We start from the raw sequence: 25,791 nt of genomic DNA on the forward strand, positions 1-25,791 counted from the left end.
TGAATAATTTACAGTACCAGGCTCCTTTTTTCACCTTAATCAAAGATTTAAATGCTGTATAGTTTGGTTTTAAAAACCAAAGTTATGGTTTTTTATATGAGAAATGTCGTTACCATAAAACACGGTAATTTTACCTGATTTATTTTCCGTGTAAAAAATCCCTTTTTATTATTATTCAAATACTTTTATTACAAAAAAGGAAAAAAAATCTTATTTTCAGTAATTTTCTATTATCAAACTTAACAAAAGTATTGCAATATATTCGTATTACAAATCAAGCCTATCACTTTCTCTTATTGAAATCGTAATGGTCATCGTAATCGTTTCTTCTAATTTGAATAATTTACAAGAGCAGGTTTCTTTTTTCACCTTAATCAAAGACCACCCTGACGGGCGAATTCTTAACAGTCATAGATTACCAACAAAAAAGAAAGAAAACATAATCTTAGAGGAAATTGTTTTTCACAATAAGAATAAGCACACACTCAACTGTGAAACTTACATTCGCGAATAAAGAAAAAGCGAAAAGGAGTACATAGCTTTTTCGTTGAAGAAACAATAAAAACTCTCTCAACCGTTGAAAGTTACATGTTACTAGGGGCTTAACTTACACTTCAACCAACACAACTGACAAAAATGTTACTACAAATTCGAAACTTGTCCTTTTGTTTGGTGCCTAACGATCTTAAAAAAAGTTCGAGTGCTTTGGAATATAAAAGAAATGCATTTTTTTTCGACGGTATCAATTTTGTTGCTTTGATTATAGAAAAACAATACATTTTCAGGGAATATAAAAAAGTGACGTTAATTCTTTTTAATATTTATTTTACAGTGTAGTTTTTTTTCTCAGTTACTTGTCTGTTTAAAATATTTAGTATCACTAAATTCTTTTTTTAAAACTCGGTAAATGCTTGTAAAAAAAGAATTTCTATGGCTAATTTTTCTGAAAATACCTTTGTGAATTGTTTTGTAATTTTTTATTTTTTGTTATTGTTTCATAAAAATAACTCTTCATGCACTAAAAAGCTCCAGCGGCTCAGAGCAAGAGGTTAAAAAGAAAAAGTATTTGTTATAATTATAAATGTAATTTTAGAACTATATTTACTTAATAAATATTATATACTTTCATATATATATATANACTGCTGTGCGCAGATCATCGATGGTTTGCGCCATTGGTCCTCTGTTCATGCCACGTCCAATGAGATCCCATAGGTGTTCTATGGGATTCAGATCTGGAGAGGCTGCCGGCCAGGGAAGGATGTCAAATCCAGTCAGGCTGTTAAGAGTTCGCCGTGCGACATGCGGCCTGGCATTGTCTTGCTGGAATACCGTGTTGGGTGCGCCCTGCAACAAGGGCAGAACAACGGGATACACAACTTGTGTGACGTAGCGGTCCGCTGTCAAACTGCCGTGAATGTGTACCAGGGGCGTTCTGCGATCAAACATTATGCCACCCCAAACCATGATGCCCGGTGTAGGACCGTTGTGACGCTCGGCGTAATGGGCTGGTTCGTAGCGTTCTCCGGGTCGCCGCCATACCCGTCGACGGCCGTCATTTCTCCACAGACAGAAACGAGATTCATCCGTGAACAATACCCGATGCCATTGGATGGTCCAGGTACGATGACGATGACACCACGCCAGGCGTCTAGCCCTGTGTAAAGCGGTCAACGGTACCCCTGTTGCTGGTACCCGTGCACGTAACTGTACTTCATGCAATCTGTTGCGTATGGTTTGGGTGGACACAGATCCACCTGCTCCGGAAGGCAACCGGCTTCGGATGGCACGTGCCGTGGAGAAAAGGTCTTGAATAGTCAACTGGCGAATACGCCGGTCTGTGCTCTCTGAAGTGCACTTGTGCGCACCACTTCCTCTTCGGCTAGCACGTAGACCTTCCTGAATCCATCGTGTGACACAACGTTGGATGGTACTCACGTTGTGCCCAATACGAGCTGCCATTGCACGCAGCGACAAACCAAGTTCATGGAGTTTGATTATACGGTCGCGTTCCCCGGTCGTTAACTGATGGTATTGAGCTCGCCGACGTCTCAGAGGCATTTTCTACGCTTTTTCGAAAGTCGCAAATGCTACGCAAAACCTCAGATGCCGTTTATGAGAAGGGAAAGTTGCTGGCCTTTATAGCAAGAATATGCGTACCACGTGATCAGATGCGTGCGCAAATTTAATCATTTGCATATCCATCTCACTACTATCGCTCCTGAAATTTGCATGACGCTACGTGCATTATTTCTTGGTGTTGCAATTTCACTTTTGAGGAGTGTATATACACTTTTATATTATATTATATAAATATAATATAATTAAGATCATTTTAATGCCAATAATATAAAAAATAATCTTACAAGGTTAAATGAAAAATATTTATTAGAGAAAATATTATAGAGCACGTATTCAAATGCAATCCTATTTTTATATAAAATTCAATTAAAAAAATTCTCTTATACAAAAATATTTTAATGTGATTTTACGCTGTTAGTAGTAGTGTTTCATGTGAGACATGAGCATAATTTTTCCTAATTTTAGTAGCTATATATAGAAGAGCATTTTTCTGTATTTATGTGCTATTGAAGTTTCAATGTTGTACTAATTAGTTTTGCTTCTATTTAATATTCAGAATCGTGTAAAGATTTAAACGTTACATATTATAGCTCAGAATAAATAAATCACGGTGAAAAAAATCACTGTATGGTAATGACATTTCTGGTAAAAAGAAGCCATAATTCTATCTAATGAAGCCAAAATATATGGTATAAATACCATATATTTTGGCTTCATTTCAACCATTCATTTGGTAGCTGTTCCGTCCATATGGTAACGGTTTACTAGAAATTCTGGTTTTCAAAATTATAGTTCCTATTACTCCACATTCAGTAAAAAATACAGAAATGTAAATTAAATTGAACAGAATAAATGGTTTTTATGCAATGCTCTAAGGTAACTTTGATAAAATTACCAAGTTTTATCCAGATTATAAAACCAAAATTTATTGTTAATTTTACCAAAATCATTATCAAAATGCTTCGGTAGAAATTAAAAATTATCGTGTTTTTTGGTGTTTCCCTTAGAGTCAGAAACACGGTAAAGTTTACAAAATTGTAGTAGTTTTGATCATGTTTCTTTTCTGCGTGGGAAAAATAAAAAATAATTTCAATTTAATGCACAAAAAATTAGTTTAAAAATAATACTTTTTCAAACTTTAGCTTTTATAGTGCATTTTCTATTCTTAATCATTCCATAATTCATTTTTATTCATGTTAAATTATTTTTTATTCTTTTTAAAAAGGTCGAAATGGTCTTCCCTTCTTCAGATTCTATAATAAATTTTTTTTTTATAAGGAACAGTTTAGTTTTTATAATAAAATTATGAGGCAATATTTCTAAGTGAGTGGATTCGGAACTTTTAGACGAAGAACGAAAGACATTTGTTGGATTAATTAAATTTTGAGTTCTGCATCATATGATGTTAATGTAATTTCTATTTGCATTGATAAAAATATAAAAAGTTAAAATATTAATTACCTTATTGATAAAATTTATTCACGTAAAAGCAAAATGTTCTATTTAGTAAAGTAAATTTAAAAAATTCAATTTATAAAAAAGTCGCTAAATTATTGTGCCGTATTTATTTTTGCATCAGAATTTGAATTTTCATCTTCATTAATTATTCATTTTTTAAAAATGAATTCTTAATTTAAAAAAGATAAATTAACAGAAAAGGTATGAGTTGTTTTTTTATGCAAAAAAATTTCTTTGAAGGTTCGCGTTTCCAAATGATTAGAAAAATCGAGTTTTTTTATTAAATGTATAATTTTTAAAAACAAAAAACTGAAATAAAGTTTAATCAAGCTTACACAGTTAATTGATATTTACATTTTGTTTTAAGTAAAATTTTTTAAAAGGTTTTAGTTTCACTTTAGTAATTTTTGTTTACATAAATTTGATGAACAAGCGTATTAATTAAATTTTAATATTATTCAGAAATGTAAACATGTCAATAAATTTCTTAAATATGCTTGTCTTGAGATTATAGTTAGAGATTATAATTAGTTGAGTATATATTTGTGTAGACAATTGATTAAAAATAAGATATAAACAATAGATTAAAAATAAGATAAATTTGATTTTATATATTGTGGATTAAGACTTCGCAAGTATTAACTGTTGGTAAAAGTGCCACACTATCTTGCTAAATTGCCACACTTTTAATTGAGTTTTAAATTGAATCGTGTTTTCGCTCAAGTTGAAGATCATAATATGACAAAGTATGGCAGATCATAATATGAACAAGTTCAAAAAGAATAAATTTGCGCGATAATATGTTTCAAGTTCGCTCCGAATTAAAGCTGCAGAAAAATTGCACGATAATATGGTTCAAATTGGCAACAAAATAAGGCTGCAACAAATTTGCACGATAATATTGTTCAATTTGGTACCAAATTAAGGCTGCAGCACATTTACAGGATAACATGGTTCAATTTGGCTCCGAATTAAAAGCGCGCGAAAATTTGCACGATAATGGTTCAAAATGGCAACAAATTAAAACTGCAACAAAATTGCGCGATGATATGCTTCAATTTGGTACTGAATTACATCTGCCTCAATTTTGAGGATAATATGATTCAATTTGGTACCGAATTAAGGCTGCAGCATAAGTACACGATAATATGGTTCATTTTGGCACCGAATTAGAGCCGCAGAAAAATTGCACGATAATACTGTTCAAATTGGCAGCAAATTAAAACTACAACAATCTTGCCCGATAATATGGTTCAATTTGGTACCGAATTAAGGTAGCAGCAAATTTGGTTCAACTCATGATAATATGGTTCAACTTCAGACCAAAATTGTAAAATTATTTATATCAATCCTTTTTTTCGACATAATATTCAATTATATAACTAGTTAGCATAAACATGAAATAAATTCAAAATGTTTTGCTACTTAGTTATATTTCATTTTATCTGAAATGATTTATATTCATCCGGTGGCGGAAAATACTGGAATTCATAAATTTATCTCCAAGTATTTAAAAAAAAGTATTTGGAAATATTTGAAAAATAATTTATGATTGCAATAAATCATGAAAAATCAAATAAAAGAATATTAGACAGTTCAAGTTGTAATACATATTCTATAACATCTTATCGTATAACTAAAGGCCTTTACTGACAAGATTAACGCTTCCAATTTCTCTTAAATGTTACACATTTGACTTCTTCATAATTCTTTTCAGAAATAAATCATAATTTTTACCAGTCATGTTCGTAAAGTTCTTTTGATACAGTTTTGTTTTTATTCTGAGTATCAATTATTTTAACTTTTCTTCTTGAAAAAATGCTGACACTTTCATTCTTTTATTGGAAAGAGAACAATCATCTTAACAATTATATACCGGTAGACACGTTAAGGGAAAAAATGGTATTACTTTATTTTTTATACCAACAACAGAAACAATGGAAAGAATCAAGATATGTTTGGTGATAACATTATTCTTTCATGATTTTGAAAATAATAACAAAAAAAACCTATCATATTTGGTGTAATTTGATAAATCTAAAATTTAAGTGTATCTTAGAACAAAAATTATTATAATTACTCTCCGTCGTCAGGTACTTTTGTTTAAAGCCTTTCTTCTTCATTATTTGAGTTTTAGATTAAAATTTTGATTTTCGTTCTTTCGATTCTTTTTTTTTTCTTACTAAAAGCTTGATCATTAAATAACATTCAAAACACAGTATTTTTAAAAAAATGTTGGAAATTATGAAAATATTAAATTGGGAAAATTATACGGTGATATAGGGTTTCTCAAAATTGAACAAAAATGGGTTAAAACAGCTCCGAAACAAATAACAGTCGACAATGAAAATCCCATATATTCAAAATTGAAACCTCATTTACTCATTTTAATGCAAAATGCCAAGTCTCAAAAGTTATGTGGAAGGCGAAATGGGCGAGAGATATGTTTGCTGGGTGGTGACAAGATTGGAACCAAGGACCCCCGGGTTCGTAGTATAGCTATAACCACCATAATTATACAACCTAATCCAGGGGATAGAGCTTTCGCTTTCCAATGAGGTGAACAGGGTTCGAATCTCAGTCGATACGAATTCCGCATCCGACTTGCACAGACTACAGTGCTAACGTGAAATATCCTCAGTGGTAGACGGATCATGGGTTACAGTCTCCTTGCCGTCAGGCAAACCGTGGGAGGTTCTCGTGGTCTTCCTCTCCATGTATTGCAGAATGCAGGTTAGCTCCATCAAAAAGTCCTCCACGAAGGCAAATTTCTCCCAATACTCGATCCAGGAGTTGCCTTGTCTTCTGGATTGGGTTCAAAATTACAAGGCTATGGAGTTGAACATTGGTCGTAAACCCATAAAATTGGGCCGGCTGTTAAACGACGGCTATAAAATAAAATAAAACCTAATCCAGGGAGAATTATGAAATTTTAAAGATATAGTGAAATAAGCAAAAATTAAATTAAAATAACCGATCTCTTTACTAAACTATTGGTCAGCTATTGGTCAGACCTTTTGCACCATTGAAATTGGAACTTAGTGTGTCATGATGTGTCATTGTGGTGGTCACTATATAAAGTTTCTTTACTCTTCCTGGAGTAGGTTGTACAACTATGGTGTTTAAACCCTCTTACTACGATTCTAGAAGTCCTAGGTTCGAATCCTGCTGACAGCCAACTAACGCCTCTCTTTCATACATTTCGTCCTCCACACTACCACTTTACTCAATAAGGTGTTAAATTAAACCTTAGTGAATAAAACCAAATTGAACCTGAAAAAAGTGGAAATTCCATGCCCACTTACGGGGAAATAGGTACAATGTTGAATCATAACACAACGTCTCTTTTTTGCAACCTCAATAAGGTGTTAAATTGAACCTTAGTGAATAAAACCAAAATGAACCTGAAAAAATTGGAAATTCCATGCCCACTTACGGGGAAATAGGTTCAATGTTGAATCATAATACAACGTCTCTTTTTTGCAACCTCAATAAGGTGTTAAATTGAACCTTAGTGAATAAAACCAAACTGAACCTGAAAAAAGTGGAAATTCCATGCCCACTTTCGGGGAAATAGGTTCAATGTTGAATCATAATACAACGTCTCTTTTTTGCAACCTCAATAAGGTGTTAAATTGAACCTCAGTGAATAAAACCAAACTGAACCTGAAAAAAGTGGAAATTCCATGCCCACTTACGGGGAAATAGGTTCAATGTTGAATCATAATACAACGTCTCTTTTTGCAACCTCAATAACGTACCAAATTGTACCTTAGTATCGCGTAATAAAATTTAAGACTTAAGATAGTTCAGTTTATCTTGGAACCAAATAAAGTTTGCAGCAAATTTGAGCAATATTATTGTCGGAAACGCTGCAAAATTTCAAACAGTTTCTAAAATTATGAATCAACACTCTTAGAATATAAAACTAATTAATTTTTTTCTTGCGTTTTTAATTTCTTATAATTTCCTCATCCTATGACAAATTATTTTTATTACTACCATTGCTTAATTGAGAAATATTTTAAACAGAGAAATCAACTAAATTCAACATTGAAGTATCTATAATTAATATTTGCTAATGCTTCAGTCATGATAAAATAGAAAGAAAAACTGGGTGGTAAAACTTTAATCCATTTAACTAATATTTGATAATAAAATGTAAAAAGAATTATAGTAATGAATTAATGTAATACATACAACGTTTTTTAGCCTTAAGTAAAATTGTTATTTTAAAAGCCAATTTATTAATGTAGCATTTATTGCGATCAAAATTTTACGTATTTTATTCATTATTTTTTATCTTATTCTGTATTTAAGTCATAATGACATGCATTTTAAAAGTGCTTAAGTGTTTACTTAACTCCTTCAGGGCTGTGAGTTTTACTTATCATTTCATTCAATTACTTTTAATGGGATTAGGAACACATTATATTAATTTTACAGTAAAAGTAATTAATAAACCATCTAAAGCTATATGCAGTTAAAAAGAAAAGTAATTGATGATATTTATCGTTATGTAAAGTGTTTTTCTTTTTGATAATATGGTACATAATACTAAAACATTGTGTTTCTAAAACTGTGAGGTATTTTTTAGTTAGAGGTTTACTTAATATTTAATTTCACCTGCTTAAAAAAATAGGCTAGCTTTTTTCATTGATTTATTGAACATAACATGTTTTTTGGTATGTGTCATTGGATTAACCTTCATAATTTATATTAAACTACTTATATTTTCCGTTACATATTTAAATGTATTACTCATTAACTGTTAAGTCAAATAAGGAGAAAAAGCTGTAAAAAATTAGAAAAAATAATGATTTTATCTTTAAGTTATGTACAGTGCTCAAAATAAAAACGGAATACTTTAATAACTTCTGATCTAATGATAGGATCGTCACGCGCTAATATATAATAAGAACGTAACTTTAACGTAACTCGAGAACGTAACTTTAAGCTAATTAATTAGTACAAACGATATTTTAAGGTACAGAATAGGGTACAATAATATACTCCTTCTGGTTCAAAAGTTGTCTCAGCCAGTAGTAAATTATACATCAAAATCAATTAAAAAAAATAAAAATATTTTTTTACGAGGAGTTTTATAATTGCATGCAAGGAGTTTTTGACTTGCTTTAAGAGTTCTAGAAATACACTGTGAAAAAATTGCAGATCAAATTATGGTAAAAATCTATTTTACCGTAAAATTTTCTTCCGTAATTTTACAGTAATACTTATTTAATAATAGTGATTTTTACAGTAAATATAACTACAATAAATACAGTATATTAGATTTTTTGTTTCCTAAAATTTTACGGTAAAAAGTAACGGCATTCAGGGCGACAGTACTTTTTACCGTAATTTGTTTCAGAGTTTTTTTAGAATTTTTTCAAAACCATAGAGCAACAAAAATATGAAATTAATATTTTTAGAAGACAAATATAATTCATTAGCCAATTAACTTTAATTTAGAGTCTGCTAGAATTTGCTTTTATTGGTAATCAGGCAGAGGTTTTCTTTTCGAAAAAAACAATTCAGAGAAATAATTTTCTCACCTTTAAATCAACGAAATAAAAGCAATTATTGTTCAGTTTAAAAAATAATTTAATCTAGATTTTAAGGATTTTTTATTTTACGGTTTATTAGAATAATTTTCATTTAATTTGGATAATGGATGCTCAAATTTTGAGAGAAAACTTTACATAGAGAAAAATCATACTATTAATAATCCTGAACATAATATGAAACGCAAATACCCCCCCCCCATAAAAATCGCTCAGAAAACTTAATTACATATAAATTTGGGTTTTAAATTCTTAAAAAAAAAATTCATCTCTAAAAGAATGAACTTCAAAGGAATGAACAAATCATTTTTTCAATGAATATTTGAATGTATTACAAATCTTTCAAAAGCAAATGCTTCATGCAAAGTTTGGAATAATTAATGAAAAATAAACAATCTCGTAAACAAAACTTAATAACTTTTGCTTTCAAATTTCAATTTCAATCAGGAAAAATGTCACAATATTATTATTTTTCTACGAGTAATTAAAAATTACAATAATAGAAAAAAAAATACAACTGCAACAATTATGAAATTTTATGTAATGACAAATAAATTATTCAATTAATTTCGATGAAACAGAATAATTCGATACTTTTTTCTATTTAAAACATAGGTATTTATACAGTACAATGTGATTACAAACGTGTTGATTATAAAACTACTAAACTTAATAAATAAAAGTAAACATAATTAATTAAAACTGCATAATTAGAAAACAGCATTAATAATTAAATAATGAAGTTTTAATTTAGCTGCGATAAAATGTAATCTTCCAAAAAATTTTGAGGTTTACAATGAAAACTTCAGATTGATAAAAATCTTGCGGTATACAATTAATAATTGTTACATTTCTATCTTAAAATTAAATATATTTATATATTAATTTTTTTATTTAATACACGGAGGAATTATTTTTAAAAATTCATAATAAAATTTATAATTTTATTGAATATTATAATATCTAATATTTTCTTCAAAAGATTTTACTTATATAATATTTCTCACAGTTATTTATTACTAATTAGCTGTAAAGTCCATAAGGGTTTGCACAGTCTTGAAAAGGTTACAAAAATTGCAGTAAAACTAAAAAAGATAAAATGTGTTTTATTATGTTCAGAATAATCACACAATATTTTAGTATTTTTAAATAAATATATCTAGTTTCGAAATATCATCGTTTATGAAATATTTAATTTTAAAGTAAAAGCTGATGAAACGAAATATACTACTTCATTATTGATAGCAGTTTTTATTTGCCTAATTTTCAGGATTATACGAATCATGTATTACACAAAAAAGCTAAATAACTGTTAAATGAACTTTTGTAATGTCTGTTCTTAACATTTCACTGACGATGATTTTATTTATTTTGAATAAAAAAAGAAAAATGAACAATAGAAGCTATAAAATCCAGTACTTAAAGAAAAGTTTCCTAATATTAATTTTTCCTCATTTAATAGAAATTCTGTTCTAAGGTAGTTACTTTCTTATTTAAACTGATAAAAAAATACAAAGTAGAACAATTTGATCTATACAAAATCACCTATTTTACCAAATGCAAATCATTAGTCCATACCAAATCAATTATGCTATTAATAAAACAACTGTTAACTTCAATAATATTGGAGTTCAATATTTTTTTTTTTTAATTTTGCTGAAAAAATGGAACTATGGAAGATACCGGAAACAAACTTTCTGATCTTCCTATTTTTGATAAAAAAAGAACTGTTCCTAAACTTGTTACTTTGTTATTCAAACTGATAAGAAAAAAAAAATGACATGATAAAGTAGAATAATTTGATATATACCAAATCACTTATTGCTCCATGTTTCACAAAGAATGGTTTTCGGAGTTTCCAAAATACCCGTGACGTAAGAACGTGCAAATGGACGCCGGGAAAAAATAGCTATTCGTGCAATGGAGGTTAATAACAGGTAATAGTCGTGTAACAATGCTTTTTTACTTTCCCGCGGGTTATAAGTATATCGCCAAAAGCGCCAACTAGAGAAACTGTTTCTTCCGAAACAAAGAACTGACATTGAAGAGAAAAATCATTTATGATCCTCAACTTGGACGTACTACACGCCATTTAGAAACATTTCTTTTTCCTTCCCCTAGCTGTAGCTTGAAATTAATCGGTGGATAATAATACGGAATCTTAAACTCATAGCAACGTGAAAGATTTTGACATCTGCCACAATCATTAGAATAAGTGACGGCATATCTGGAAGCTCACGAAATACTGTGAAGCTAAGCTTATGGAAGACAGTATCATCACGTTCACATATTAGATTTCTGTTAATTAGACAGAGTAATCTTCTTAGATGAATTTGAGCCTATCCCTCAAAAAGGATGGTAATTACAATGATTAAGTGTGTTCTTTATTTTAAATTAGATGTACTGTTCCATAATGCACGTTAAACAACTCTTTGTTTATGATTAATTCGAAGGCTTCAATGAATGTATCTGTTTTCAGCAGACGATGCAGTATCGTAAATAACTCTCCAAATCCCTATTCCCATTGTTCACTTTTGTTTAAAGAAGGCATATTTGCTTGTAAGAAATTGCTTTATTTGTTTGTAAACAATGATCGCTAACAAAACTTCTTGTTCATAGCAAATATGGATAACTTCTGGTAGATGATATATCTCACTCGTTGCACAGAATACGTTACTTGTTTAAACAATTCCAACGGCTTAAAAGTATTTACATCAAGTTTTTAGAAAAACTAAATGTTTACGAGCTGTTTTACTGATTTTTGACTCCAGATTTCATACCCAATACATTCTACAAGTTTCCAGGGACAACATTGCTTCAATTAGCTTAGGATATTTCTAAACATGTCTCATAACTTACAACACTGGCTGCATGTTTCTGACGCTAGCAATTCTTTGAATACTAAAACATTCATAAGCTTTTTGAATGGTTCTTGTAATGTGTCCTAAATGTTCGGAGAAAACTCCAGGAAGACAAAATATCTCATTTAAGCGTACAGAAAAACAGTCTTGAAAACGAGGTCTCTCATCCCTAGTGACGACTGCGTTAACAACATGCCGTAACAGCTGCGTTAACAGCATAAAAAATTACTTCAACATACATCTGAAAGTAAACCTTGCTTGCTAAACAGTAATCATACCGTTGATCACAAAATTGTGGAGCCTTAGTCTCCATGACCTCCCTGAATCACAACGGGCGGTCACGGGAATGTTTCACTGTTTTTATAATATATATCGTGTAATAAAGTTTAATAAGTGAGATAATACGGTTTAAGAAGTACGACAATATGGTTTAACTTAGAACCATATTAAGATTGCAGCAAATTTTAACGATATCATGATTCAACATGTTTAGTTTCTAACCATGTTGGAAAAATTTCAGAACTATTGCTTTATTAGTCGATGCTTTACTGTCAATATCGTTTTTAGTGCATTCAGAAATTGTAATTCGGGAATAGCTCAGATGGATATCTCTATTAGAAAAGTAAAGCATTCTCAGAACAGTTCACTATATAACAGAGGGATTGCGGGTTAAGGTTCCACAATTTCGTGGCCAATGACATGATTCTGTCAATGTTGGCAATAAGCCGAAGCGGCTTTTACAGATAAACTGCTGTTTAAAGATCGGAAGCTGGGTAAGCTGCAAGCCACCATTAGGGACTGAACCTTCGAAATAACGAGTCAGTGCCTTTACTCATTCAGTCATCGTGGATTGATATCTCTATAACTTTCCTAAAATAAATTATTAAAAATGATGTATATTTTCTTCCATCCCTTTTTAAGAAAATTTGAAAGATAATCAGATTCATAGGATTTATTTATGTATTATTTCAAAGATGCTTCGGAAAATATATTAACATAGTTTTCGAAAAAGGAAAAAATCAAGTTGATTTATCTTAGGAGATATTAATTAAAATAATGACACATACATAATTGCTATCTAGTCTTAACTAACATATTTCAGAGTTAATGAGAGCAAGTTAAAGAGAAAATCAAAATTTCCTTTTTTTAAAATCTGCTAATGAATACTTATTTAAAAGTATCACGTCATATTTTAATGACAAGTGAGAATGGCATACGCTATTTTCCAAAGAGTAATAATTTTACATCAGGCGTAGCTACCAGCATCATATTTTCTATATTAAATGTTAGCAGGTAACTATCGATTCAAGAAAAGTTATAGCTCCAAACCGCTTGAAATCTCCAAGGTGTTCCTTGTCCCGTTAGTGATCGCTAAAAGCATCCTAGTATCCTGGAATATGATTATGGCGATACATCATACTTAGGGCACTACGTCTTAAGATACGCCAACGCGTGGTATGTACGTTCTTTGCAAATAGCCTCATCAATCAACAAAAAGGCCAATAAAAATGTAAGTATTCCTTGACGCTATCTACTAGACGTTATCTGCTGTACATTTGAGTTTGAGATAGGACCTTCTCTCTTTATTGATTGCGCATGCCGCCAGGCAAGTGAGCAAGCAATCACTTTACATTAGATTGAAACTCGACAATAAAGTTTGACGCAAATGTTCCTCAACATTTCATCAACAAGGTTTGAATAGAGAAGATTTCGACTTCAAATCATTTAAATCAAGTCAAGTTTGATCTTACGATATGAATTTCAGTTTGAAAGTGGTTGAGCCTGCGGGACTTGCAAACATTACACAAACCACCAGGATTATCTCTGCTTGGCGAGTTATATTATAATTTTGTAACAGAAATAAATTTCCTCGCCAATGCTTTCGAGAATCGCTTAATGTGGAAGTGATTAAACGACCCTTTACAACCGGAAATGCTCAAGGGGGCCATTTTTCACGTTGAATTTATTTTACTTGCAGAGGAATAATAGCTTACTCTAGAGCATTATTTTAAATCTGAAATAATTAAATACAGAAGAAAAGAGAATACGAGTTGATAGTCCCAGAAAGATCTTAATTCAACGAGATTCGTTTTCCCAAAAACTGGTGTGGGTAATTGATATTGTAATTTAACGAGGTCTTTTTTAAACGTAAAAAAGAAAAACGATCAATACGTTTTATTTGCTCTCCAACCAACATCAGAATATAAACCTGTTTCAAAGCTATTACTTTTAGGTTTATTGAATAGTTTACGAAAATGGGAATAATTCTCGAGGAAGTAAAGATTTTTATCACCTTATTAAATTGCTGTAAATACGCTTGGAAGCATTGTTTAAATAAAATTTGAATTTTTCATTTGAAATAAATGGATTATTTTGTTGTTGAAGTATGTGTTTTTGCGGTTGATAATACCCAAATAATATGGTTAAGTATCCTCAATGAAATGAATCCGTTTCAATTGAGTTTTATTTTTGTAAAATATAAACTGAGTTAATGAAAATAGGAATATTACTGTTTCCCCTTTGCAATATTTTATGAAATGACGCATCATTTTTTTCATATTTTAAGTTATTTTTGTTTTCAAGAAAAATTGCATTATACATTTTGAAACTTTACATGACTTAAAATAAAAATTGGAATAATACTGTTTCTCCTTTGCAAAATTTAATAAAATGATTCGAATTTTTTTTTTTTTTTTTTAATATTATAAGCTATTTAAGATGTCTTTTGATTAAGATTTTCATCTAGATTAAACTTCTATCTTATAAGCTATTTATTACATTCCATTTTATAAGCAATAATGGCGTAATATGACCGTACCCTATAAGGACGATTTTATTTTATTACTGGTTCTGAACATCCGATCTATATCGGATTTGCAGTTTTTTAAGTACACTCCAGTTATGAATCCAAAAAGTTGACAGGGAAATTCCTGTATCAAGTATTGCGACAAACTCGCTTTCGTCGAGAACTTTATGGTTGGACTAACAAGCCTCTGCGTTACATGGAAAAGAAAACTACGAAAAACTCTCACGACAAAGATTATTCGAAGACCCATGAGCCGTTTGCCAAGGGGAATAACTCAGCACAATCGAAAGCAGTATTCGAATCAATCATTCATAGCTGGAATTCGAACTTGCTTTCCATGTGGTAAGAAAATGCTCTGGAACATTTTATTAGCTGCAATTAAATAAATTTCAAATATGTTTAAGAATAAATTAAGGTCTAAGCTGATAGCTTTCGAGAAAATTTTTTGTGTTCTTAATTTGAACAACAAATATTTTAAAAAGCATTATTTTGCTATTTGCATTTGAAAGTAACAGATTTTGGCATGATGTTTTGATTCTGCATAGTTATATAACTCTCAGAGGTAAAATACCTATATACTATGCAGAATCAAAATATGTCAAGATAAAACAAAACAACTTCGATATAACTATGTAGAATCAAAACATCATTTGGAAAATAAAAAAAAAAAAAAAATATAATAACAAAATACCTCTTATTGACTATGCAGAATCAAAATATTTCAAGATAATCAAAACAACTTTGATACAACTCTGCAGAATCAAAACATCATCAGGAAAATAACATATTTTTCCGCATGATATTTTGATTCTGCATAGTTACGCGACTCTCAAGGGTGAAATACGAATTGCTGTTCTACTATGAGTAAAAATACGAATATATAGGAAATAAAAAAAAAACTATTTTAAAGGAGAGTTCTGTATTCCTTCTCCCTTATATTAAATAGATGGACTAATTAATAAAATATGTATTTAATAAATTTTTAATTAATATTTAATTTTTTATGTAGTTAATAATTTAAAACCAATTCATAAAAGAGCTATGCGAAGCGATGTAACTTAATAAATAATTTTGTTATAAAGTTAAATATTTTTACAATAAAAAAATATTATAGAGTTTGAATCTTGAGACTTTTCTTTTGAAGAGAAAAAAGAAAATATCTACTACTAGAATCGAGAAAATGTTAACAGATAAAAATTTATGAGCATTGGACATAAGACTTGAGAGAAAAAAAAAAGGTCAAGGGCAAGAGTTATTACCCACTTCAAATAACAACATTGATAAAAAATGTTCAAGAGTGTTATGAATAATCTTTTTCTTTTGATCAATGATTTTATTTACTTTTTATGTGTATTGTATAATACATTTTTTTAAAAAATTATGGCGTATTATATACAAGTTAGAATCCAAAAAATAAAATTTTATTATCCTGAATTTATCTTTTTTGCTCAAATTTTGCAAAAGAGTTTAATTGGCTAGAAATGCAAAGGAACGTTTCCTTTTGACGAAGATTTAAGAATTATTTTCAATTAAATTAAAAATTTATTGAGAGCGATATTTTTTTAAATTGATTTTAGGTGGCTATTTGAGGTTTAAAATTGTTTTCTATTTAAGTCTTACAGTGATAATACTTAAAATTATGCAGTAAATATTATCCTAAAGTTTTTAAAAGGTCTCAATATTATGAATTCAATGTTATCACGAACAATAAAAGATTTGAAACAATTCAGTGTTTATTTCAGGACCAAAACAAATATTTATTTATTTATACGGCATTAAAAACATTTTATAAAAAAAGAAGGAATGACTTATTTCAGAATTGCGAAAAATTTGAACAATGAGGATTTTCTATTATACTGATCCAAATGAAAAAATATATGAAACGATAATTTAGATATGGTATTTAAAAGAAATAAAATTAACTATAGTATTTTAAAAATTAAAAAATTTTTTTGGACATATGTACATTTAAATTATGAGGCTTTCGAAAGAGAAAAACAGACCTATTACACAGGGATAGTAAAATTCCACATTATTTATGATAAAACATTTTTCTGGTAAAACTTTTCAACTGTTAAACCACATTCTCAGAAAATATGGTGCAAAGCTGAACCATAATATAGGTACCTTAAACAATATTACGGTGCAAATTTGCTGCAAATTTAATAAAATGTTAAACCGAACAGTATTTTCTTTCAAGTTAAACCATAAAATCATCTAATCAATGAATAATTTCTACCTTAATATGGTAAAACATATTGTACCATATTAAAGTTGCAGTACATTTGAATAATTTTGAGGCTCAACATGAACCCAAGTTTTTAACGTATAAAAAATCACTCAATACAAATTATTTAGAATAAATTTAGCAAAAATTTCTTATATGCTTTCAATTTTAAATATTATGAAAAACAGAAACGGGAAAAATCTCGAACTATGTCAATGTTAATGCGTATTTTGAAAAAAAAAAAAAAAACAAAACAAAAAAAACCAACAACAACTAATATTTATATTTTTCTAATTTTAGTTTTTAACGCACATTCCAGCATAATACTATTGCACACAAAACGAAATGAGATGCCAGAAACTATTATCGTATCGAAATGAGATACCAGAAACTATTATCGTATCGAAATGAGATACCAGAACCTATTATAGTATCGAAATGAGATGCCAGAAACTATTATAGTATCGAAATAAGATACCAGAAACTATTATAGTATCGAAATACGATGCCAGAAACTATTATCGTACTGAAACGAGATGCCAGAAACTATCATCGTATCGAAATGAGATACCAGAAACTATTATAGTATCAAAATGAGATGCCAGAAACTAAGTACGTATTCTAATTGGGATCCTGTAACATTACTCAATAACGGGGTAAATTCAGTATAAACTGGTTTTAATACGCTTTCTATTTTAGCTATTATGAATCACAGATACGAGAAAATCTTGAACTGTGCCAATTTTAATGTTCATTTTGTATAAATTAATATTTTTCTAATTTTAGATTTTAACGCGCATATCAGCATAATAATATTGCATACAAACGGAAAAAGGATGCCCAAAATTATTGTTTTTAAGTACTTCATCTAATTGGGATCCTGTAGCAACGTGGATCCTGTAGCAACGTGGATCCTGTAACAACGTGGATCCTGTAACAACGTGGATCCTGTAACAACGTGGATCCTGTAACATAGCGTTTAACGTTTTCCAAAGTTTTTAATACAAGTTAAAAAAAAAATACTCAACAACACCGGGGAAAATTAATCAAAAACACTCTTTTAATTTTCATGAAAAACAGAAATGGGGAAACATCTATGTCAACAAACTATGCCAATGTTAATGTTTGTTTTGCATAAACTAATATTTCTCTAATTTTAGCTTTCAATGCGCATACCAGCATATTATTATTGCATACAAACCAAAATAGAATGCCAAAAACTATCGTTTTTAAGTACCTCTCTTAATTGGGATCCTGTAACAAAAATGGAAAAAGTATTTTTAGTTCATTTAAGTGTTCCGCCCTAAATGACTTCAAAGACTCAGCCTCCAACTAACTAGGCGGCAAGAATCGAAAAGGAAGCTCTTCATTAGTACGAAAGGAACTTTTTTTTTTTCTCAAGCATACATAAAGCTTCTCTCGTTTTTTTCTTTTAATGTTCGCAATCACATCCATATTCAGTGAATTGGGAATACATTGGAGGTTCATTTCCTTTCCATTCATGGTGGGTTATTCAAAGTGTGCGACCAATACTGAGTTCAATTAAAAATTGAGAGTCAAGAAAATTTGCTTGCGCAACATGGATATTGTTAATAAACTTTCAAAGGTAATCCAGAGCTGTTAATAGAAAGGAGTTAAAATGTTTCAAGCTTTCTTTACTTTCGAAAAAAAAAGTTTTTTTTTTGTGGCGAGATTTGATTCTTTTCGCCTAAGGGAAAAGAAAAAGAAAAGTGATTGTTACATGAAATAAGACGCACTCTACGTAATCAATCACCAAAACGTGAGTAACATGCCAATTTCGAGTGACTTTTATGTTATGGTGTAAGTTTCGGTATCTACTTTTTGGTTTAGGTGGCTCACTTTTTACTTTTATTTGATAAATGAAGAGCATAAATGTATCTTTATATAGTATTTTTGTAAATAGTTTATAAATTATTAGACGTTGCGTAAAAGATTTTAGACATGTGTTTCATTATTTTATAATTTATCATAATTTAAGTCTTTAAAGATAGCATTGTATCGACGTGTTTTAAATATTCTAAGTAATTTATCTCACTTTCAACTGTTATCTTTTTTATATTATTGATATATTACGGTATAAATTTTATAATACGTCATGAAAAGCTTGATTCTTTCTTATTCTAAAATTTTGCAAGATTCTCATTTTTTAAGTAGTTTAAGGGAATTCCGCGAATTTCTTTCCCCAAACCCGAGTTAACTTCAACTTTAACTTAAACCCAAAGCAGTACTTTAATTTTGATCTGAACTATAAATTTTTATCAGGTTTAAAAGAATTGTCTGAACTTTAAAATGGACAAACGGCTCAAATATTTAGAAAAAATATATTGAACCCTTTTAAATGTCGCCAATATGAGGAGATTTTATATCCTTTATAAAAAATATTATAATCAATTAATAATTCTGCATACTTTTACGAATTTAATATTGCAGAGTTAGAGAAAATTTCAAATATTAAAAATATTAGTTAAAAAACGCTTTTTATTTATACAAAACTGAACTTTAAAAAAACGTTTTATTATAAATAGTTTATAAATTACTAGAATTTGAGTAAAAGTTTTTAGGCATGTGTTTCATTGTTTTATAATTTATCATAATTTAAGCCCTTAAAGATAGTATATCAGAACGTTTTAAATATTTTATTACACTTTCAGTTTTTTCTTTTTTACAATTATTGGTCTATTATTGCATAAATTTTATCGGAAACTTGATAATTTTTTGCCCTAAAATTTTCCAAAAAGCTAATTTTTCATTAATTTAAGGGAGTTTCGCGAATATCTTTCACGAAACACTAGTTAACTTTAACTTAACTAACTTAACTCCAACTTTAACTTAAACTCTAGGCAATAGTTAAATTTCAATCTATACAATTAATTTCTATCATGCCTAAAAGAATTGTTTGAACTTTAAAATGTACAAAGAGCTCAAATATTTAAAAAGCTATTAAACCTTTTAAAATACCACCAATTTGGTGAGTATATTATACTTTAACAACTTTATAAAATAATTATAAACAATTAATAATTCTTTATATTTTTCTAAATTTAACAACGCAGAAATGGTGAAAATTTTCAAATATTAAAAAATTAGATCAAAAACGCTTTTTATTTTCACAAAAATGATGCTCCCACTCATGACAATTTACATTATCTTCTTAATCAGTATAAAGGTTCGCTGATATTAGATGACTAAAAGTAATAGTTCAGAAAATTTGTAACAAAATCTCAAGTTATAAAATTAGGTTATTATTTATTTCATAAAACGACAGAGTTTTTCGATGAAGAGTTCTAATTATTTCTAAAACTATTAAACTGTTTTCTAAGTGTCCCTGAATGAGTGGAAGGATGAAAAGAAGGATAACTTCTTGAATAACTTTCGTTCTAATGATCGGATTTTGGTGAATCAAGCTTATTGTTTAAAAGGTTAACCTTAAATATTCTAATTAATTAGTGTTTACTACACTGAAAAAAATTTTGGTGCATAGTTGTCGCCATTTTTTGTGTCGAGGTAAATTAAATGCATTTTTAATTACGGAACAGCAAATCGTGCAAAAAATTATATGAAATTGACAAAATAACAATTGTTTGAAAGAATTAGTGCGAATGTATTACTAAAACTGTGCTTGTATTTTAAACGAAATGTTTTTGCAGGGATGCCATAAATTGATTCTAATGCGCACGAAAACGTGTTATCAGTGAACAAACAAAAAATGAATCAGTAAAACTATAATAGTGAAAAGGTAAATAAAAAATGTGACTACCTGCACAGCAGAAAATTTTAGTTTACCTGATTACCAAAAATGGTGGCAACTATGCACCAACATTTTTTACAGAGTATTAAGTAATTACACAAAAGCATAATTTTTCTGAATTAAAAATCTTTTTTTCGACCATCAAAATGGGGGTGGCAGTAGTAGAACTAATACGTCTTGACATCGGCTGCCCCAGATTCACTTTTTTTTAGACAAATTAAAGGAAAAAAAATCGCTTGAAATGAGATTATTTTTTCAGGTTTAGCATTTAATTTTTAATGTTTTGAATTTTATAAGCTTCGTTGAGCAGCCGTCCGAATTTTCAGTTTACGGGTACCAATGTTCAACTCCGTAACATTGAACCTAATCCAGAAGACAAGGGAACTCCTGGATCAAGTATTGGGAGAAATTTGCCTTCGTGGACGGCTTTTTGATGGAACTAACCCGCATTTGCGTTACATGGAGAGGAAAACCACGGAATCCTCCCACGGTTAGCCTGATGGCAAGAGAACTCTAACCCATAATCTGTCTACCATTTAGGTTATTTTACGTCAGCACTGTTGAGCCGGGTGCGTAATTCGAAGCAACCAGCCATTACCGGGATTTGAACCCGGCTCACCTAATTGAGAGGCGAGTGCTATATCCCCTGAGCCACCACGGCTCAAAGTTTAGGATTGTTCTAAACTTTATTTACGTACAAACTTTATTTAGTTTACACGGTGTTTATTTTTCATTTTTGCTAGCTACAAATTTAAACGCAAGCCAAGGAGGACATCAGAGCTGATCATTTTTATCATACATGGAGTTTCAATTTCAAAGAACGAGAGGGAAGGGACTGTAAAAAAAAAAAAAAAAAAAAAAAAAAAAAAAAAAAAAAAAAAAAAAAAAGGAGAAATAAACAAAAAAGAATCCTAAATTGACTCGGAAGTATAGGTTAAATGGAATCTTGGCATTATGCTAGTATTAATAATTTTTTTATTAACATAATAAATTTAAAAGAAATTAATTGAATAATGCTCGACAAATAATTTAAAAAACGAATTTTTAAATACTACCTCTTTTTGTTTAACTATTTCCAACTTTAGTATATTTTATCTGCATTTAAACTACGTAGTTATCAGACACTCGAATTTAAAATACAAATCTTTCCATTTCAAATCCACAACAAGAAAATTTAAAAATAACATTTTTGTGTTTTGTTTTGTAAAAGAATTTTAAGTTCTAACTTTTCGAGGAATTTCTATAACTATATTTTATCCCATTTGTTTATTTCCTAAGGAATTTTTTTATTTAATCTCATTATAACTCCGCAATTTTTATTATAATAAGATATTTTATTTATCTCTTCTATGGAATAAAAATCTTTTGGGATTAAATAATAAAAATTCAATTTTATAAGATTGTTTTTAAAAATCGAAATCTCGTCATAAGACCGTGCCTTTGACTAGAACAAATAGGTTTTGTTATTTTAATAAAAAAAAAGTTTTTGGAAGGTTTTGAAACAGTATTTACAAATAGCTCGTCTTGCCGTTTTATTTACTGAAGTTATCAGATACAATACTACAAATATTGCTTTATATTTTAATCTCCCAAAGGAAAAATAGTTTCAAAACTTCTGATAAATCATAGAATGAAACGTATAACTTATTAAAATTGTTCGTAAATATTAAATTAATTATCTAAAATCATTTTTTACAAATAAAAGTATATATATATATATAATCTATCAAACCTTGTTGTGTTTTGCCACCTATATGGTACCCACGTTAAAAATAATTATTAGAGAATTTAAATACATTACGCAACACAAGGTTTCTTTTTTTTGGAAAAAGAATAGAATGATGAAATATTTTTTTAATTTTGACGAAATTAGTTTCCTCGAAAGAAGGACGATAGTTACTTCTTCAGTTTGACAAGATTTTTGCTGGGAGCATATACTAGGAAACGGCTTCGTCAAAAATGAAGAAAGTTTCGAGGTATTTGAAAATCCATTTCTTACAGTGCGATTAATATTCATACCTAAAAATAAATAAATGTGTGTACTATCGAAAATTGACGAATTCTGTCTTCTTCACCAGTGAAGAAGGCAGGGCTGAAAATATTTAAACCTATTTGGAAAGTTTGAAGTGTTTTCCAACAATTATCTTTTAACTGTTTTCATCCGCAACCAAACAAGTTTTGACTTTTTCAATCTCTTCTTCCTTACTAGTGAGTTGTTATACTTCGATAGTTCTTTTATTTTTCCCCAACTTTATAAATTTATGACTTCTGATGTGAATTTTGTGTTACTTCATTTTTGAAAAGGAAAAGGATTCGAAAAATATACATTAAGAGCAGTCATTACAAAACACCTGCATTTCTTTTAATACATGAGATATTAATTAAAATTTAGTACTTACCAACAATGAGTCTATAACTACAGGGAGGTTTTCTATATCTTCAATAAGATGAAGACTATATTTTTCAGTAATCAAACCCTACAATAAATACGATGTAATAAATTAGAATTCTAGAATAAATTCATTCATACAAATATTTTAATCTGTTCATAAAGTCAAACTGAAAATCATATACTGATATGATTATAACAAATTAATATGTAATAGTAACAAACTTCATTCAAAACGCCATTTTGTTACAATTATCTCATGGTGACGGATTTAAAGTCATGACGAAATTAATCTAATTTCTGCGAAAAGTCTAATTGATATCCATATATTGATTTGATTATAACAAATTAATATGTAATAGTAACAAACTTTATTCAAAACTCCATTTTGCAACAATTATCTAATGATGACGCATTTAAAATCATGACGAAATAAATCTAATTTCGGAGAAAAGTCAAACTGATATCCATATATTGATATGATTATAACAAATTAATATGTAATAGTAATAAACTTCATTCAAAGCGCCATTTTGTTACAATTATCTCATGGGGACGCTTTTAAAGTCATGACGAAATTAATCTAATTTCTGCGAAAAGTCAAACTGATATCCATATATTGATATGATTATAACAAATTAATACAGAACCATCAGCTTTGAGAAACCACCTTTGTCATTCATGGAAAAATCAATCGCAAGCTGTTAAAATTTTTTTTTATAAATTAATAAGATGCCTATCTATTTGAATTAGCCAAAGTCTCTTGGATTATCTAGCCTTTGAAGGAAGGCATTTTGTTACATATATATATATATATCTTCGAAAATATTATGATACTTGAAAATGGGTGTAACATAAACAGACGGCATAAAGTAAGCGATCTCAGTTAGCAACTAAATAAAACAACAGTAGCTCTCGGCTTCCTCTAAATATAGCTGATGAGTTTTTCACCACATCTTTAAGCAATTACTGCGTTAAAAGTAAGCAGAAAAAGTTACACAGTTTTGTCAAACCACAAATTTGGAAAGATCATCGACGTCAAGTAGGTTAGATAATAAAAGCTGCTTCAGCTTAAGAAAAAGAAAGGCAGCATAATGGAAGTTTATTAATTTTTTTATTCAAGATTAATTAATGCATTAAATGTAGGACAATCAGTATCATTAATTCATTGTTCTTAATTTCCTTCAGGTTTCGCTTTTTGTATTAGGACAAATTTTTTTGTCACAAAATTTCTTAAAAAGCTTTGTTTTGAATCATTATTATTCCATTTATTTCTATTTCATTTTATTTTGGATCATTATTATTTATAAGAATTAATTAACACAAATATTTAGTAGCTCATGTTTTCTTAATGTTCGTGTTTTTCTTTCTCAGTAATTCATTTCTACGAAGAGGACGAACTTTTGAAGAAATTAGACTTTCATATTTGATAATTTGTTATTTTTAATAATTATATCACCATGGAACAGTTGCCGAGACGTCAACTTTCGAATGTGAGGAATTTGCTCCTTCAATTGTTTGTTATCTCCGAACAAGCTGGGAGTTCTTAAGTTTTTTTTTTTTTACTCCATGTTAAGCAACAAAAAAATATATAAATAAGGCTATAGACGGACTAAAAAATAAAGAAATCCTAACCTAAGAGTTTAAATATTTGTGTAAGAGTCGTGCGTTCTCCAGTGTTATTTTTTTAAAAATCTAATTTCAGATTCTTAAAAGACATACAAATTAGACCATAGGCTGACTAAAGAATATACTAATCCAAACCTAAGAGTTATGAATAACTGTTTAAGAGTCAGGAGTGTTCCACTATTTTTTTTTATCTAATTTTAAATTACTAAAATCTATGCAAATAAGCCTATAGCCTCAATAAAGTTTATACAAATCCTAACCTAAGTGCCACGAATGTCTGTTACAAATTACAACAGTTATAAAAATAACATTATTTAAACATGTGATTTTTACCGAAAGACATACTCTCAAATGTTAACGCAATTGCTTCTTCACTTCTTTGTTATCTTCGAGCAATCTAGGAGTTCCCCAGTATTTTTGCTAATCACATTTTAATGATTAAAAAATTTATAAATAAGATAAAGATGATAAGGCTATAGGCTGACTAAAGAACATAAAAAATCACAACCTAACAGTTATGAATAACTGTTTAAGAGTCATGAGTTTTCAAGAAATTTTTTTAATCTCATTTTAAGTGACTAAAAATATATAAATAAGACTATAACCTGATTAAAGAATATATAAATTCTAACCTAAGAGCTGTGAATAACTGTTACAAAACTACAACAGTAATAAAAATGACATATTATTCGCTAAAAGCGTTATATTCTTTGAAAGCAAAGCCTTCAAAATATAGCTTTTAAAGTCATTTACTGTGAGAAATCTTAACTTTACCACATTATACCTCTTTTTCAAAACTATAGATTTCAATCACAGTTTGAATAATTAAACTACGAGAAAAGAGAATTGATTTAGCTAAATTTAAACCCGAACTTTTGAATAATATCAACAGTCTTTGTTAATTCATGGATTCAAATTACATTTTAAATCTACAAGCATCTCAATTTCAACGCCATTCAACTTCCACGCCAGGTATGTTAGAGAAAACTCCAATTCAACTCGCCCA

The 25,791-nt window shown here is 29.2% G+C and overlaps 1 protein-coding gene across 3 annotated transcripts in view; it reads right to left on the reverse strand.

Annotated features, from left to right (window-relative positions):
* The window catches only part of LOC107440894 (latrophilin Cirl), a 162,482-nt gene that overhangs the window by 81,014 nt on the left and 55,677 nt on the right, over positions 1-25,791 (reverse strand). For all 3 annotated transcript variants that reach the window (XM_071188379.1, XM_071188381.1, XM_071188380.1), the window contains exon 2: positions 23,167-23,244. The gene's annotated coding sequence lies outside the window, so the exon portion shown is untranslated. The remainder of the gene's footprint in view (positions 1-23,166; positions 23,245-25,791) is intronic.

The sequence above is a fragment of the Parasteatoda tepidariorum genome, chromosome X2 (assembly GCF_043381705.1).
Source record: "Parasteatoda tepidariorum isolate YZ-2023 chromosome X2, CAS_Ptep_4.0, whole genome shotgun sequence".
Taxonomy (NCBI): domain Eukaryota; kingdom Metazoa; phylum Arthropoda; class Arachnida; order Araneae; family Theridiidae; genus Parasteatoda; species Parasteatoda tepidariorum.